We start from the raw sequence: 18,034 nt of genomic DNA, 5'->3' as shown, positions 1-18,034 counted from the left end.
ACCTAGTCTTGTCAGTCGAAGACATCAGATTTTGGAGTTGGGGAGGCTAAGGTGGCTAGAATTTACTGGGCACACAATAGGGGAGGAGGAAGGTGCACAGAGAGACCTTTGGGGGTCTACAGAAGAGCATTTGGCAAAGTGCTGATCTGAACACGTATGAGAAGAAACTATGAGGGGCTGGAGAAAGCTCCAACAGAAAGCAGCAGACTGAACAATTCCCAGCACTCATACAGTTGGGAATAGCTTCTATTTTCACCAACCAAAACGGAAAGACCTCAGAATCACATTAGTAGTGGAGCTAAATTAGCCCTAGACTAAAACTTGCTCTAGCCCACCCTAACACCCCTTAAAAGCAAGTCTTAAAAGGATCCAATTGATTCCAAGAACAAAGTCCAACATTATTACCTAAATGAATACAAAATGCAGCCCCTAGTAATGTAAAATTCACAATGTGTGACGTATAATAAAAAATTCTAGGCATTCAAAGAAACAGGAAAATATGACCCACCAACTAGGAGAAAAGTCTATCAATAGAAACAGACCAGAAATGACAGAATATTAGCAGACAATGATACAAAAATGCTATTATAAATATACTCCATACATTCAGAAAAGTAGAGGAAACATGATGAAGACAGAAAGAAAATACATAAAAAGGGAACAACTGAGACATGCAAAAATGATGAATCTCAAAAGGATTATGTTAAATGAAATAAGTCAGACACAAAAGACTATACTCTTGTGATTCATTTATAGGAAATTCTTAAAAAGACATAATTACAATGATAGAAAACAGATTAGTGGTTGCCAGGGAATGGAGAGAGGACTGACAGCAGAGCGGTATGAAGGGGACTTTTCAGGGGTGACAAAACATTTTATACTTCAGTTATGGTATGGTTACATGACTGTATACATTTGTCAAAACTCATGGAATTACACACTTAAAATCGGTGAATTTTATTGTATATAAATGATATTAAAGGTTTTTAGAAACTGTGTGACACATCTGCTAATTTAGTGTACATTAATTTTTCCTGCACCACTTGTTATTTTACAACTTGCTACCTTTTTCTTATCACAAACTACCTTTTGTTAAAATATTTTTTTCTTATTCCAAGATTATCAAGAAAAATTATCAAGGAGAAGAAGAAATGCTAAGAGATTTAGACCTTACCTTTTCCACCTATGGCTATATCATTCTAAGCAAGTTCCCTGTAACAAAAGCAAGTGGAAATCTCAGTCTCACCATTCATTGTCATCTGTTCCTTGACAAGAAGAGTCCCAAAAGAAAACACATCTAAAATAACATTCACAGGCAAAACTGGAAGATACTGAGAATAGGCATTTAAAATTCCCGACTTATATATCCTTATTATTGCTGAATAGTATTCCCTACCAAAGATATACCACAATTTGTTTACCCATTTATGTGTTAATGGACATTAGAGTTGAGATTACCAACTTTCATTTTGGCAGTTATAAAGTTCAGATTTAAAAGAATTCCCTGGCAGTCCAGTGGTTAAGACTCTGTGCTGTCAATGCAGGGGGCACAGGTCTGATCCCTGGTCAGAGAACTAAGACCCCACATGCCATGTGGTACAGCCAAAAAATTAAAAAAAAAAAAAAAATTCTCTCCTAAATAGAGGATGTGGATAAAAGGGACCCTTGTACACTGCTGGTGGGAATGTAAATTGGTGCAGACACTATGGAAAACAGTATGGAGGTTTCTTAAAAAACTATTGATAAAAATAGAACTACCATATAATCCAGCAATTCCACCTCTGGGTATATATCTGGAAAAAAAGAAAACACGAATTCTAAAGGATATATGCACCCCAATGTTCACAGCAGCACTATTTACAGTAGCCAAGACATGAAAGCAACCCAAGTGTCCATCAACAGATGAATGGACAAAGATGTGTGTGTGCAAGTGCGTTTGTGTACACACACACACACAGTGGAATATTACTCAGCCCTTAAAAAAAAGAACTAATGCCATTTGCAGCACCATGGATGGACCTAGAGATTATCATACTAAGTTCAGACAGAGAAAGACAAAATCATATGATATCACTTATATGTGGAATCTAAAAAAATGATACAAATGAACTTATCTACAAAACAGAAATAGACTTACAGACTTAGAAAACAAACTTATGGTTACCAAAGGAGAGAGGGAAGAGGGGAGGGACAAATTAAAATATGGGATTAACAGATATAAACTACTATACATAAAATAGATAAGCAAAAGAATTTACTGTATAGCACAGGGAATTATACCCATCATCTTATAATAACCTATAATGGAATATAATCTGCAAAAATAATGAATCACTGTGCTATACTCCTGAAACTAACACAATATTGTAAATCAACTATACTTCAATTTAAAAAAATTCTCTCCTAAATATTTATTTAAGCATCTTAGTCATGCCCAAATAAGGGAAGAATTACTATAATTAGCAACTAACAGCTCAGTTTCATTTGCTTCTAACTGCTTTAGGTGGATATGGTAAAAGAATGTACTACAGTTGACCCTTAATCCACATATAATTTATAGTCGGCCCTGCATAGCTGAGGTCTGCCGATTCAACCAACCAGGGACCACGTCGTATTGCAGCATTTACTGTTGAAAAATATCTACATGTAAGTGGACCCGGGCAGTTTAAACCTCTGTTGTTCACAGGTAAACTGTATTTATACTTTACACACAAAGAAACAGGCCCATAAATGTCAAACTACTTTCTCTAAGGCTTTTCATTCAGTAGGAGGAAGATCAAGGTTCTGACTCCCGTTTAGCGCTTTTTCTTCTAAACCACAGCAAGAAATTATGTACTTTTCAAACTTTAAAGTGTTTAACCCTTTATTGGGTAACAATATCTGTATTTTACTTTTTAAACGGCACTTACTAGCAATGAATAGGATAGGGATGAATGGGTGAAGGAGCCTAAGACACGAGGCAAGTATGAGACAAGTGGAAAGTAGTTCTTCCAATAAACTCATCTGGAATAGCAAACTGCAATCATCACTGGTGAGTAGGGAATAAAGACTGAGGGGAAGAATCAGGACCAGGGCTGGAGAAAGAAGCAAACTCAATCAGAAATAGTGGTCATAGTGAATCCCAGAAATTAAGTGGTCTGTTTATCCAACAAAACTACTAGGCTGAACCATGAAACTGCCAATATTTGACTATTTTTGACCTTAAAAAGGCAATTTCTTCTGATTCAACCTAATAATTTCAAAGATAATAATAGGAAAAGCAGCCAAGTTAAGTTACTTACAAATCAGTAAGCTTTTGCAGTTATATGTATTGGGAAAGTGGTTGTCCCTTATTCCTGAAGTGACACTGAATTTTAAAGACAACACTGTTACCCATTTTGAATTAAATATCATATAAAATACCAGTTAATATTAATACAAGAAGCATGGTACTTAAGTCCAATCTGCTAGCTCAGTTCTAAAGAGTTTTCTTACTGCAGAGCTGCAGCAAGTATTTGGTCTAACACAAATTTAAAAACAAAGAAAGGTTAGCCTTGTTTAAAAAAAAGATACTGGGCTTTCCTGGTGGCGCAGTGGTTAAGAATCTGCCTGCCAGTGCAGGGGACACAGGTTCGAGTCCTGGCCCGGGAAGATCCCACATGCCGCGGAGCAACGAAGCCCGTGCATCACAACTACTGAGCCTGCGCTCTAGAGCCCGCGAGCCACAACTACTGAGCCCACATGCCACAACTACTGAAGCCTGAGCGCCTAGAGCCTGTGCTCCACAACAAGAGAAGCCACCACAATGAGAAGCCCGCACGCCACAACGGAGAGTAGCCCCCACTCGCCGCAACTAGAGAAAGCCCACGCACAGCAACGAAGACCCAGTGCAGCCAAAAATAAATAAATATATTAAAAAAAAAAAGATACTAACTCTTAAAAGGTCTTTATCCTTGCCTCAGAGAGAACACAGATGGTAATATAAGAGATCAGCATTCTTCTCTACTTTTCAAACATAAATCTTTACTTTTAAGGGTGATAAAAAGCATAAAAGCAATTTAGAGAAAACCTCTGTACTGATTCTCTTGAAGTTCACAAATGAACCTTACTGTGTTGGCTGTCCTTCTGGAATTCCTTAATACAATTTGTTAGAATGAAGCCATTTTTAGAATCTCTTCAATTAAAACCTACAGCCTGGCATGAAAGAGAGAAAAGTAAACACATATGTGTAGCTAATGTCCCAGAAAATGTAGCAGATAACTTTAACTGGTCATTTTTTAGTCCTCAACTTCTTGTAATAAATTTTATGCTAAGGAGGGAAGTAATGAATATGATGGATCAATAGGTTGTGATGGCATCATTAGTTTTAAGAAATAATGATGGCATCATTATTTCTTTTAAGGAAATAGAAAGCCTAAAAAGGGTGGAAGATGGAGGTAGAAGGAACAGCACAATTATCTACGTATTGATAACCATTATATATTGATAACTTTAAATCACTTTTACAATACAGAATTACATAGAGAGTTATATTTATTAACCACTGCTAAACAGATTTGCAGTTGTACTAACTGCATTCCAGACATTTTCAAAAGAAATATTTTTACCAAGTCTTAATCCAGATTTCTCAGGGTTCTCAGGCTTGTAATCTTAGGGTTTGAAGGAACTACTCTGTTATTACTCAAATAAAATTCTGTAAGCCCTCCCAGACAGTTATTAATCAGAACAGATGGTGTTCTATGAGATAAAAATTTTCTGAAGTCTCAGGGCCAGTTAAAAAAAAAAAAAAAGATAAGATCTATGCACAAAACAAGAAATACAAAAGGTAGCAGATATTTTGTCTTAAATGGCATTAGTGCTAACTACTCAGAACTCAGGCTTCAAAAAATATAGCAAGTACTCACCTGTTTACACAGCAATATAACTTTCAATTTAGCTGATGAGCTTTTATATAACTTATAATCAGCAAAATGAGTTTGAGTCTGCAACTTCAAAAAAAACATTTCCGGTGTTAACCAAAATCTTTCAAAATAAAGGACACAAATATGACTGATGTTCAGTCAGAGTTGATCCCCTAACTCACATTATACTCCATTACACAGCTCCTAATCTTCTTAGATTTCCTGGATATGCTGATATAATCTGCCTTCCTGGGAAAAATAAAATAAAGTTACTGCTATTCCTCAGACTTACACTTTGCAATTAATCATAATGGGCTAGAAGAATTTGAAACTGAAGAGCTTCTTCCCCCCTCCCCACTTCTTCTTAAAGGTCATAATATCAAAGCACATACGGGTTTTCTCAGTTTAGGGTCCCCAAAACAGAATACATAGCCCCAAGAATGGTTTCAGTTAGCTTTCAGCACTAATTAGGAGTTATGGGACATAAGGCAGGATGAAATATGGAAAAATACTACCCATCACCTTCTTCTAATTTATACTATCAAAGACATTACATTATGAATATTTCACATAATATCTCTTTAATACTTTATGTCTAAGAACTGAACTTAACTATCAATCTTTCAGTTTACTCATCTGTCCAAAGACTTATTTTTACTATCTGGAAGGTTACTTTTTCTAATATTTTACTTTGGTTGGACTATACTGCAGAGTGTAAAGGAACATGTTTCACTCCTGTGGTTTTTCTCTTGAAAAGCATCTTCTTTAAAAAATAGAATAAACTCAGACATCCTCAGTGTTTACTCTGCCTATGTTAAACACATGTCTCCATTGATATCTAAAACTGGAGCTTATATCTTGAAGACTTCTTATACAAGTCTTTATAGTATCAGGTAACTCAAATCACATGCAAACTATGTTTTCAAAGGCTATTTCCAAAGTAATTATGGACGCTTCTAGTACTGACTCTCTTTAAAGCAAAGAAACTATGTAACATAGTAAGCACAGTGCCAGGCTCAATAAATGCTTCTTCATTTTCCTTTTGCCAGTAAAGCAATTTCTAATCAGGGGAAAATTATATTTAGCTTCAGCTATTATATCTCTAAATATTACCAAGTCAACTACTAACCAGCCTTACTTCCTGATAAGATACTACTTTATAGTCTTCCATAAGTGAATGGACGAACGTGTTGATTTATATTAATTTAAACGAACTTGGCATTCTCTTGCACTAGTGGTACTATATCTAAATCCAATATTAGGACAACAGCTCCATCTCCTCAGCTGGAAGTACTCTGGGCTTATGCAAAGGAGGAGTTAGGTGTGCCTTAATTACTGCCGTTATAGCAGCTCCAAGAACTGTAAATAGTTGGCATGGCAGAAAATCTCAGATGCAATCACAATGACACTTTCAAAAGAGACAAGTAAACCTGGGCTAAGAAGAAGAATTCAAATTCCTTTCTTGCTCAACACTTAAAACCACAGCATCTTTCATACACCACATCCGTAGCTTCTGAGAAGAAGAACAGACTATTAGTAGACATTCTCATCTCTCTCTTTTGGAAACAGAGGCAACTCTAAGAATTATTTTGCAGCTGAGGAAACTAACCTAAGACCCGAAGAGGTTATGTAATTCCAAGTGGAAGAACCAGGATTTGAACTCTCTGATTCTTCTGGTTTCAGACTGTTGTCTTAACCACTACTCATTGATCCACTTTGGCTTCTATATTAAGTAGAACTGACTAAAAGGAAATACTAGGAATAAAACGCCTAGGAATAAACCTACCTAAGGAGGCAGAAGACCTGTACTCCAGAAACTGTAAGACACTGACGAAAGAAACTGAAGATGACACAGACAGATGGAAAGATACACCATGTTCTTGGATTGGAAAAATCAATATTGTCAAAATGACTATACTACCCAAGGCAATCTACAGATTCAATGAAATCACTATCAAATTACCAAGGGCACTCTTTGCAGATCTAGAACAAAAAAAATCTTAAAATTTGTATGGAGACACAAAAGACCCTGAACAGCCAAAGCAATCTTGAGAAAGGAAAATGGACCTGGAGGAATCAGGCTCTCTGACTTCAGACTATACTATAAAGCTACAGCAATCAAAACAGTATGGTACTGGCACAAAGATAGACTTACAGAACAATGAAACAGGATAGAAAGCCCAGAAATAAACCCATGCACCTATGGTCAATTAATCTACAAAAAAGGAGAAAAGACAAGCTCTTCAATAAGTGGTGCTGGGAAAACTGGACAGCTACATGTAAAAGAATGAAATTAGAACACTCTCTAATACCATACACAAAAATAAACTAAAATGGATTAAACACCTAAAATAAATGTAAAACCAGATACTATAAAACTCTTAGAGTAAAACACAGGCAGAACATTCTTTGACATAAATCACAGCAATATCTTTTTAGATCCACCGCTTAGACTAATGAAAATAAAAACAAAAATAAACAAATGGGACCTAAATAAACTTAAAAGCTTGTACACTTGAAACACTATGTATAACTGAACCACTTTGCTGTACACCTGAAACTAACACAACATTGTAAATCAACTATACTCTAATATAAAATAAAAATTAATTATCTGGCTCTGCTCTCAGGAAAAGATGTGGTGCCCAGAGGCCTCCTTTCATCCTACATTCTTCTTCCCAATTTCCACTGTAAGATTTCTGTCATTCCCCCATCTTCCAAAAGGGGGCATCCTACAAAATTTTGGTCAACCATTGCCAGTGTTTCTCAATAAGACTGCTATTGGCATTTGGGGCATAACAATTCTTGGTTGTTAAGGCTGTCCAGTGCCCTGTAGAACATTTAGAATCACTGGCCTCTCGGCAATAAATGCCAATAGCATCTCTCCATAGCCCAGTCTGTGACAATCAAAAATGCCCCTAGACTTTTCCAAATGTGCCTTAGGAAGGCAACACTGTTGCTGGTTGGTTGAGAACTCCTATTGGTCCTGTTATTTCTTTATAGGAACCATGGATTTCTTTTCTTTCGTATCCTTAAACCTGAGTTGGAGATGCATTAGCTATATGATTTGGAGCATGTTTTTATGTCCCTTAGATTCAATTACCACATTTACTCTAGAGGAAGATATAAACGTAGGGCAATTTGATATATTTAGAGTACAAAACCACACATAGGAAAACCTAATATAAAAATACAAGCTAACTCATTAACAGTATATTAAAAGTACCATATACTTATGAAGTAGGGCCTTTATTCAGTAGGCCCTTTCTTTATATATGTTTGGATTCCTTTCTGGAATTTTACTTCTATTTCATTAACTGGACTGTTACAAATTATTATAGCTTACATATAATTGCATGTATAATTTATATATTTATATATAAGATATATATAATTACTTGTATTTATAAACTACATATATAGCTTATATATAATAAAATTTACTCCCCAGTTCCTCTACTCTTTGGAGTTTTTCACCTCAATTATTATTATTAATTGAGATATAATTCACATCCTTTAAAATTCATCCTTCTAAAATGTACAATTCAGTAGTTTTTATCTATTCTGGACATTTCATATAAATGGAATCATATAATATGTGACCTTTTGTACTGGCCCCTTTCACCTAACATAACGTTTTCAAGTTTCATTCATGTTGTAGCATGTATCAGTACTTCATTCCTTTTTACGGCCAAATAATATTCTTGTACAAATATACCACATTTTGTTTATTTATTCATGAGCTGATGCACATTTGGGTTGTTTTTGATTTTTGGCTATCATGGATAATGCTGCTATAAACATTCCCGTGCAAGTTGTCATGTGGACATATGTTTTCAATTCTGTTGGGTATATACCTAACAATAGAATTTCTGGGTCATATGGTAACTATATATTTAACTTTTTGAGTTGGAAACTGTTTTCCAAAATGGCTGGGTTATTTTACATTCCTGTCAGTAATATGGAAGTATTCCATTTTATTAGATCCTCACCAACAATGTTATTGTTTATCTTTTTTATTTTAGCCATCCTAGTGGGTGTAAAGTGGGATTTTGTAGTTTTCATTTGCATTTTCTTAATGACTAATAGGTTGACCATCTTCTCTTCTGTGCTTTTTGGCCATCTGTGTATCTTCTTTGGAGAAGTGTCTATTCGAATTCTTTGCCCATTTTTTTTGCGGTACGCGGGCCTCTCACTGCTGTGGCCTCTCCCGTTGCGGAGCACAGGCTCTGGACGTGCAGGCTCAGCGGCCATGGCTCATGGGCCCAGCTGCTCCGTGGCATGTGGGATCTTCCCGGACCGGGGCACGAACCCGTGTCCCCTGCATCGGCAGGCGGACTCTCAACCACTGCGCCACCAGGGGAGCCCTCTTTGCCCATTTTTATTTTATTTTATTTTAATGATTGCTTTTATTTATCTATTTATTTATTTTTGGCCGTGTTGGGTCTTCGTTGCTGCACGTGGGCTTTCTCTAGTTGCAGTGAGTGGGGGCTACTCTTTGTTGTGGTGTGCAGGCTTCTCATTGCAGTGGCTTCTCTTGTTGCGGTGCAGGGGCTCTAGGAGTGCTGGCTTCAGCATATGTGGCTCACGGGCTCTAGAGCACAGGTTCAGTAGTTGTGCACACGGGCTTAGCTGCTCTGTGGCATGTGGGATCTTCCTGGCCCAGGGCTCGAACCCGTGTTCTCTGCATTGGCAGGCGGATTCTTAACCACTGCGCCACCAGGGAAGTCCCGTCCATTTTTAAATTGAGTTGTTTAATTTGAGTTGTAAACGTTCTTTATATATTCTGGACACTAGACCCTTTTTAGATATATGGTTTGCAAAATTTCCTCCCACTCTGAGAGCTGTCTTTTCACTATCTTGCTGGAGTGTCCCTTAAAGAACAAAAGCTTTTAATTTTGATTCAGTCCAATTTATCTATTTTTTTCTTTGGTTGCTTGTTCTCTTGGGTGTCACAACTAAGAAACCACTGCCTAATCCACAGTCATGAAAATTTTACATCTATGTTTTCTTCTAAGAGTTTTATAAATTTAGGGACTTACTGGCAGTCCAGTGGTTAAGACTCTGCGCTTCCAGGTCAGGGGGCACGGGTTTGATCCCTGGTTGGGGAACTAAGATCCCACATGCCGCGCAACATGGCCAAAAAAAAAAAAAATAAATAAGAGTTTTATAAATTTAGCTCTTACATTTAGGCCTGTGATCCATTTTGAGTTATTTTTGTATATGGTGTGAGGTATGGATCCAACATCATTCCTTTGCATGTGGATATCCAGTTGTCCAAGAATCATTTTTTTAAAAGACTATTCTTTCCCCAATGAATTGTCCTGAATACCAACTAACCATAAGTAGAAAAGTTCACCTCTGGATTCTCAGTTCTATTTCATGGTTTATATATCTATACTTATGCCAGGATGACAATGTCTTGTCACTACAGCTTTGGGACATGTGAGTCCTTCAATTTTGTTTTTTTTCCGAGACAGTTTGGCTATTCTGGGTCTCTTGTTTTTCCATATGATTTTTAGGATTAGCTTGCCTATTTCTAAAAACAGGCAGCTGGGATTTTGATAGGTATGTTGTTGAATCTACATACTTGAGTATCACTACCTTAACCATAGTAAGTCTTCCAACACACGAGCACAGATATCCTGCCATTTATTTAGGTCTTCATCCTGTTCATTTTTGTATATTTTTTTCCTTGGGTGGAATTATGTAAATATTCTCAAAATACTGAATTGAGTTGGGAAGATAGGGCAAAAGGAGGAAATGAATAAACACATTAAATATAAAATGATATGTTCCTAATTTGGAGTAAGAATAAATAATATTTCTCTTTTTTTCTACTTCCATTTCTAATATCCCCTAATGGGAATGGAATGTGTTTTTAAAGTAGTTGAAAGGTTACAAATGTTGGCAAAAAATATGGAACAATACATTGCCAGTGAGAGACTGTAAACTGGTACTTTGTTAAAAATGGCAATATATGCTGAACCTAAAGATATGCCCACTCTATGACCCAGCAATTTCATTCCTAAGTACATATACCCAACAGAGTTATGTACCAAATGGCATGCGTAAGAATGTCACTCTTGGTAACAGCCCAAATCAGGAAATAACACAATTTCCATCACCAGAATGAAAAAACTGTGTTATATGCAAACAACGGGATACTGGACAGCAATGAAAATTAATTATTGTTTCACCAAAATATGTGAATGAATCTCAAAGACATATGATGAATAAAATACACTAAATTCAAGAGTGATTGTATGTACTGTATTGTAGGTAAGATCCCATTTACATGAAGTTCAAGAACAGGCAAAACTAATATATAGTGACAGAAGTCAAAATAATGGTTATCTTTGGCAAGGAGGAATGAATTGGGAAGAGGTACAAGATAACCTTCTGGGATACTGAAAATGTTCTGCAACATGATGTGGGTGGTGATTAGACAAGTGTGCATTATTCACTAAACTGTATGTTTAAGATTTCTGCACTTCACTGTATCCATGTCAATACTTCAAAAAAAATAAAAATAAATTTTAATTATTTGGGAAGTAAACTGGAAAGAAAACTGGAATGAGGTTAAATGTCTGATCTCTCATTTTATAATCTTAAGTATATCTAACTACTATTTAATAATCACCGTTTTACTTAAAAAACAAAACCAAAACAGAACCATCTAGACATTACAGGGGTGGGCTCAAGCATTTTCCTCTTAGCCTTTGTTGTTTAAGACAAATCTAAAAAAAACCCAAACTTTTTAGTGCTGGGTGTTCCAGGAATTTGTAAGACAGGGGAAGTGTTATGAAAATAGCACTTTGGAGTTAAAGCCCTTGCCCTGAGGCAGGAAATGAAAGCATAAAGGGATTGGCCCTTCCTTTTAAAAAAAAATCCTATGGGGACTTCCCTGGTGGCACAGTGGTTAAGAATCTGCCTGCCAATGCAGGAGACACAGGTTCGATCCCTGGTCCGGGGAGATCCCACATGCCATGGAGCACCTAAGCCTGTGCACCACAACTACTGAGCCTGCACTCTAGAGTCTGTCAGCCACAATTACTGAGCCTGTGTGCCACAACTACTGAAGCCCAGGTGCCTAGAGCCAGTGCTCCACAAGAGAAGCCACCACAGGAAGAAGCCCGCACACCACAACAAAGAGTAGCCCCCGCTCACCGCAACTAGAGAAAGCCCACGTGCAGCAACGAAGACTCAATGCAGCCAAAAATAAATACATAAGTAAAATTTTTAAAAAATCATATGAATGAACGTACAAATCAGACAATACTGGCCAAAAAATATTTATTTTTCATCTGTGCATCTACTTTCATTCCCATAAAGTTATTTTTTCCTAGGATGTTTTAGTATCAGTTTTTCTTATACATACTTTGTCGAGAGAGAGGCTGATAAAAGGGTGGCACCAAGTATTACTAACACATCTGGTTCAGACTGCCTACTGTAAGACTGCCTTTTAGGAGAGCTATGGGACATTTGCACATCCTTTAATAGGGGGAATTGCTGGGATTCCTGACTCCAATTAGTCAGGAAATCAGAGTTCCAAAAATAACTTTTACTTCTTCCAAGAAAGGGGAAGTGGGTTCACAAGTGAACACTTAGATTTGACACCAACATTAATAAGAATTATTCTGTAATCTCTGAAATTTTGGGGAGCCCAGTGGAAACCAATTGAATTTTGAATCCCTATTATAATGGCTACCTATTTTTATAAAAATAAATATGCACATCTATAAAACTCAACAGAACATGTAAATTTGTTCCGCATCTTATTACTTACTCCATAAAAATGATGAACTCTTTCATCACATTCAATATTGTCAATTAAAACAAAAGTGCTCATATTTGAGAAAGATGACCAATTTATATTGGTAAGTCTATCAAGTAAGAGTTTTAAAAAAACCCTGCATGTACAGCAGTTGTGTATATGCTTCAGGATTTCTTAGAGAAACTTAAACATTAAAGAAGCTGAATTTAGGGGCTACTAACATTTTTTTAAGCCTCAGGGCAGCCTAACTTTAAGATATAAAACTATTTTTTAAAAAACAGAAATCTTGTACATAAAAATAATTAAATAATAAAGATTTCATTTATTTCAGTATACATTTGCTAGAGATACAGGAGATACAAAAGTGGTATGATAGCCATTACACCAAAGGCAAAAATCTCACCAGGAAGACTACACAGAAAGGGGAGAATATATTACGTGCTGGGTAAGCACACATTAGACAAATCTATCCTGAGCATCCATCTATTATGTGCCAGACCCTGCTCTAGGCCCTGGGTAGACTGTATTGAATAAAAGACACAAAAACCCCTGCCTGCTACGAGCTTACATTCCAGTATGGGGGACAGACAACAAAAAAGATGAACGCCTCACTCAAGCACTCATTCTGCTCAAGCGCTGCCTCCATAAAGCGTCAAGACCCAAAAGCAAAGCACACCTGCATTTCCAAGGACCAAGTAAGCCAGTCTGGTTGGAGCTGAGCGAGCCAAGCAGGGAAGAGTGGGACCAGAGGAGGTCAACAAAGGGCCAAATCATAAATTTATTTATTTTACTTATTTATTTTTGGCTGCGCTGGGTCTTTGTAGCTGCACGGTCTTCCTCGAGTTGTGGCGAGCAGGGGCTACTCGTCCTTGTGGTGCGCTGGCTTCTCATTCTGGTGGCTTCTCTTATTGCAGAGCATGTGCTCTAGGCACATGGGCTTCAGTAGCTGTGGCATGTGGGCTCAGTACTTGTGGCTCACGGGCTCCAGGGCACAGGCTCAGTAGTTGTGGCACACAGGCTTAGTTGCTCCGCGGCCTGTGTGATCTTTCTGGACCAGGGCTCGAACCCGTGTCCCCTGCATTGGTAGGCGGATTCTTAACCACTGCACCACCAGGGAAGTCCAGAGGGCCAAATCAGAAGGGCCTCATAGGTCTTCATGTTAAGACTCTGACTTTAAGAAGCAGGAGAAGCCCTCTGAGAGAGTTCTTAAACAAGACTGGCATGACCGCCTATGCTTCAACAGGATCACCCTGAGTGATACATTTAGAAGAGAGTCAAAGACAGAAGCAGAGAGAGCACTGGAGAGATGACTGTGGTTTGGACTAGGGTGATAGCAATAGGTATAAAAAGTGGAGGGAGGATATATTTTGAAGGTAGACTAAACTGTTACCAATGCTTAAAGCACATAGGAAATGCTAAATAAACATTTAATGAAAGAATGAATCTTGAAAGGTGGGAGAAACCAATGTGAACTAGAGTACTCAAGAAAGGTATGAGTCATAAAATTTTACTGGTACTCTGCATGGATAGCTCCTATTCCTAATTTTCAGCATTGTTCATTTATCTGAATCCTTCTAAACCATTTTTCGCTTGACTGATCCCTCTACTATAACTGGTTATTAAATCCAGGTGAAAGTAGACAGGAGTCTAAGTCAAATAAATAACAGTGGGGATTACAGTGAAGTAGAGAGGTTCAAAGACATTAAGGAGGCATAATCCACAGGCTCTGGTGATTAAATATATGGAATAAAAAAGGAGAGAAAATATAATAATGATCTCTTCTTCGGACAACTTCATGAATAAAAGATGCCATTATCTGAAAAAGGGAACACAAAAGAAAAAGCAGGTTTGAGGGGAAACAAATGGAAAAGGCTAAAAACTTTAGAGAAACAAAACAATTTTGGGAAACAAGTATTTTTGGAGTCTAAAGGTTTAAAATTAAGTATATCAAGACTACTGCTTCCAGGGATTTCCCTGGTGGTCCAGTGGTTAAGAATCTGCTTTCTAATGCAGGGGATGCGGGTTTGATCCCTGGTCGGGGAACTAAGATCCCACATGCCGGGTTTCCCTGGTGGCGCGGTGGTTGAGAGTCTGCCTGCCAACGCAGGGGACATGAGTTCGTGCCCCAGTCCGGGAAAATCCCACATGCCGCGGAGCGGCTGGGCCCGTGAGCCATGGCCGCTAAGCCTGCGAGTCTGGAGCCTGTGCTCCGCAGAAGGAGAGGCCACAACAGTGAGAGGCCAGCATACCGCAAAAAAAAAAAAAAAATTGCCTGTGAAATCTTTGTCACTTTGATTAAATGGATAACTGAGCATTGCTCCACAGTGACCTATGATCCTATTTGACGAAGTATTTTTAAAACTTTTGATATCTTTGACAAATTTCAAAAATAAAATTTTAAATAAAGTCTTTTTTGACTTAGAACTAACTCTGAAATATTATTTCAAGGCCCTTGAAATATCTCAAAGATTGGTTCTCTCCTTATAAAAAGGGATATGTTAAACTAACTAGGCTTATTTCATATATTAAATTACATGGGAAGCATTTCCAAATAATACTAAACCTTCTTTATTGTATGTCTGTATAGATATATGTTATAAATATTTCAGAAACTATGTGAAATTCCTAGAAATCTGGTATGTCCTGAAATAATGTTATCAGTCATAATTCTAGTTATCTTAAAATATTGTATGTCACAGAAATAACCCAATTTCCTTGTCAACTGCACTGTCATCAGATCTCTAACCATGCCAGGGTAAGAATTTATAGAATTCTAACTTAGAAATGGATGACTTCATAAAACTGTTAAAAAAAGATCAAAACCATGAATTAATTCCATGGGACTAAATGAACTGATGAAGATGATTATAATTTTTATGACTTTTTGTTTTAAATATTATCAGTTCTTTTATGCTTTGTCAGAGTCCCCATTTATGTTGGATTCACAAGCTGACAGACCTCTCACAATGTGACTTCCTTATCCTTTGTTATTCGTAGGCACCATTAAACACTGTGTGGGAGGGGAAGTATCCTAGCAGAACTCATTAGCTTTTTGTTCTTGCCAAAATTATGGAGTAAATTCTAACAACCCTAGAATGAAACTGTCCTCCAAAACTGCTAAATAGGCAATTAATATCCTCATTTTCTTCCCTCCCATAAATGACTACTAGTCAAAACTCTTCTAATCCTGTGGTGTTATTTATGTGCCACTGCTAAAAGTAATGCGAATAAAATTATTATTTGTATATATGTGTATATATATGCATGCAAAAGAAATCTGTAGACTATATGCCAAATAACTGACACTGGTTATTCCTGTTTATTTTCTGTGACATATGTTTGGGTTTTTGAAAATGAGCATGTATTGCTTCTATAAACAAAACAAGAATGAATGAATAGGTAAATTCATTTAAACATAGTATTAAAGGGTTAGGACTCAGCACTTTCACTGTCGTGGGCCCGGGTTCAATCCCTGGTTGGGGAACTAAGATCCTGCAAGCCGCACGGTGTGGCCAAAAAAAAAAGAAAGGAGTATTAAAATTCTGTATTTGGATCCTTAACAGGCTGATCCCCGAATTGCATATATTCATACAGCAAGAGGACTCAAACAAAATAAAACTATATATAAAAAGAATTCCAAAATCAGAACTTAAATCAGAACATAAAAACACATTTTCATATTTGTACAGATAAACATAAACTCTATACCCATCAGTTTTACTTGTTGGTCTCTTACTTTCATTAATCAGAATCATATAACAAAGTTCCCCAATTAATTCATTTGTTCTTCTTGGCTGTTACTGATGATCTACTTTCTAGCAAATTGCCAAGGGTATAAACATCATGTATGGAACCAACTAAAAATGAATTAATGAATAGAAACTAAAATATAAAGTTAACTGAACTTAATATTGTAAAACTGTCAACATTCCAAGGGAACCAGACTTTAGAACCCAAAGTTGGGTCTTCACTGTCAAGCCCAATATGGAGGGAAAAAAGTTGATAGGCTTAGACAGAGTTTATTCACTCATTTACTTCTCCTGAAGCTGAAAAACATTAGAGGCAAATTTCAGTATCCAAAAAAAGTGGGCTAATCAACTGAGGATACTGTGATGGCTTTTTTAAAAAAAATATTTATATTTATTTATTTATTTATTTGGTTGCACCAGGTCTTAGTTGCAGCAGGCAGGCTCCTTAGTTGCAGCCAGGGGGCTCCTTAGTTGTGGCTCACGGGCTCCTTAGTTACGCCTTGCCAGCTCCTTAGTTGTGGCATGTGAACTCTTAGCTGCGGCATGCATGTGGGATCTAGTTCCCTGACCAGGGATTGAACCCAGGCCCCCTGCATTGGGAGTGCAGAGTCTTAACCACTGCACCACCAGGGAAGTCCCCGTGATGGCTGATTTTATGTAACACCCTGACTAGGCTTCATGGGCCCCAGATATTTAGTCAAACATTACTCTGTATGTGTCTTTGGGGGTGTTTTGAATTAGAGTAATATTTAAATTGGCTGACTGCCCTATGTGGGTGAGCCACATCCAATCAGCTGAAAGCTGAAATAGTACAAAAAGGTCCCCCCAGGTAAGAAGGAATTCCTCCTGCCTGTTAAGGTGTGACATTTTTTTTTTTTTTCTCCTGCCTTCATACTTGAACTGAAGCGTCAGCTCCTCCTGGATCTTGAGACTGATGGTATCTGGACTAGATCATTTGGGTCTCCAGTTTGCCTGCTGTAGATCTTGAATCTTGTCAGTCTCTATAACTGCATGAGCTGATTCCTTATAACATCTTTCTCTCCCTCTTTCCCTCTACCTCCCTGTAAAAATACTGCATAAGGAAAGCCCAGCAAATGCTTTATGATAATGATTTTAGCACTGATGCCTTAGAAAGCGTGGAACCCTCTCCAAGAGACAGCAATCTATTCATTTGACCAAGTTATTCCAGGTCCAATGGGACTTAGATGATACTTAACAGAAAATTTTCTTGAATAATGGCCATACTTTTACTTAGAAGTTAAGAACAATTTCTAACTGCTGTTAGAGCCACTTATCTTCTACTCTCTTTTCTACTTCTCTCTGCAAATGGCCACAATCCCCGGTCCTATCGTTTGCAGTGTAAGCATATAAGTGGAAAGAATACTAACCCATGTAATTACTGTACTTCACTTAAATGGTTTTGGTTATAAAGAAGAGATAAGAACCACTTCCCGCGTCAAATATAAAAATGACCGACTACTTCTTTTATCCTTTATCAACTGCAAAAACAAACAGCTCTCTAGGACCCGGGAACAGAGCACCCTGTCACTGATGGGGTGTTGTTCAGGAAAAACTGAATGGGAGACATTACTCAAAATCACATATAGCAGCAAATATCTTAGAATAAA

General features: G+C 37.3%; 1 protein-coding gene across 1 annotated transcript in view; it reads right to left on the bottom strand.

Annotated features, from left to right (window-relative positions):
• The window catches only part of SPTLC2 (serine palmitoyltransferase long chain base subunit 2), a 109,521-nt gene that overhangs the window by 18,865 nt on the left and 72,622 nt on the right, over positions 1–18,034 (bottom strand). The gene's annotated exons all lie outside the window — the stretch shown is intronic.

This window comes from Phocoena phocoena, chromosome 2, assembly GCF_963924675.1.
Source record: "Phocoena phocoena chromosome 2, mPhoPho1.1, whole genome shotgun sequence".
In the NCBI taxonomy this organism is placed as follows: Eukaryota; Metazoa; Chordata; class Mammalia; order Artiodactyla; family Phocoenidae; genus Phocoena; species Phocoena phocoena.
Note: the sequence above shows the minus strand (reverse complement) of the source record. Positions and strands in the feature narration are given on the sequence as shown.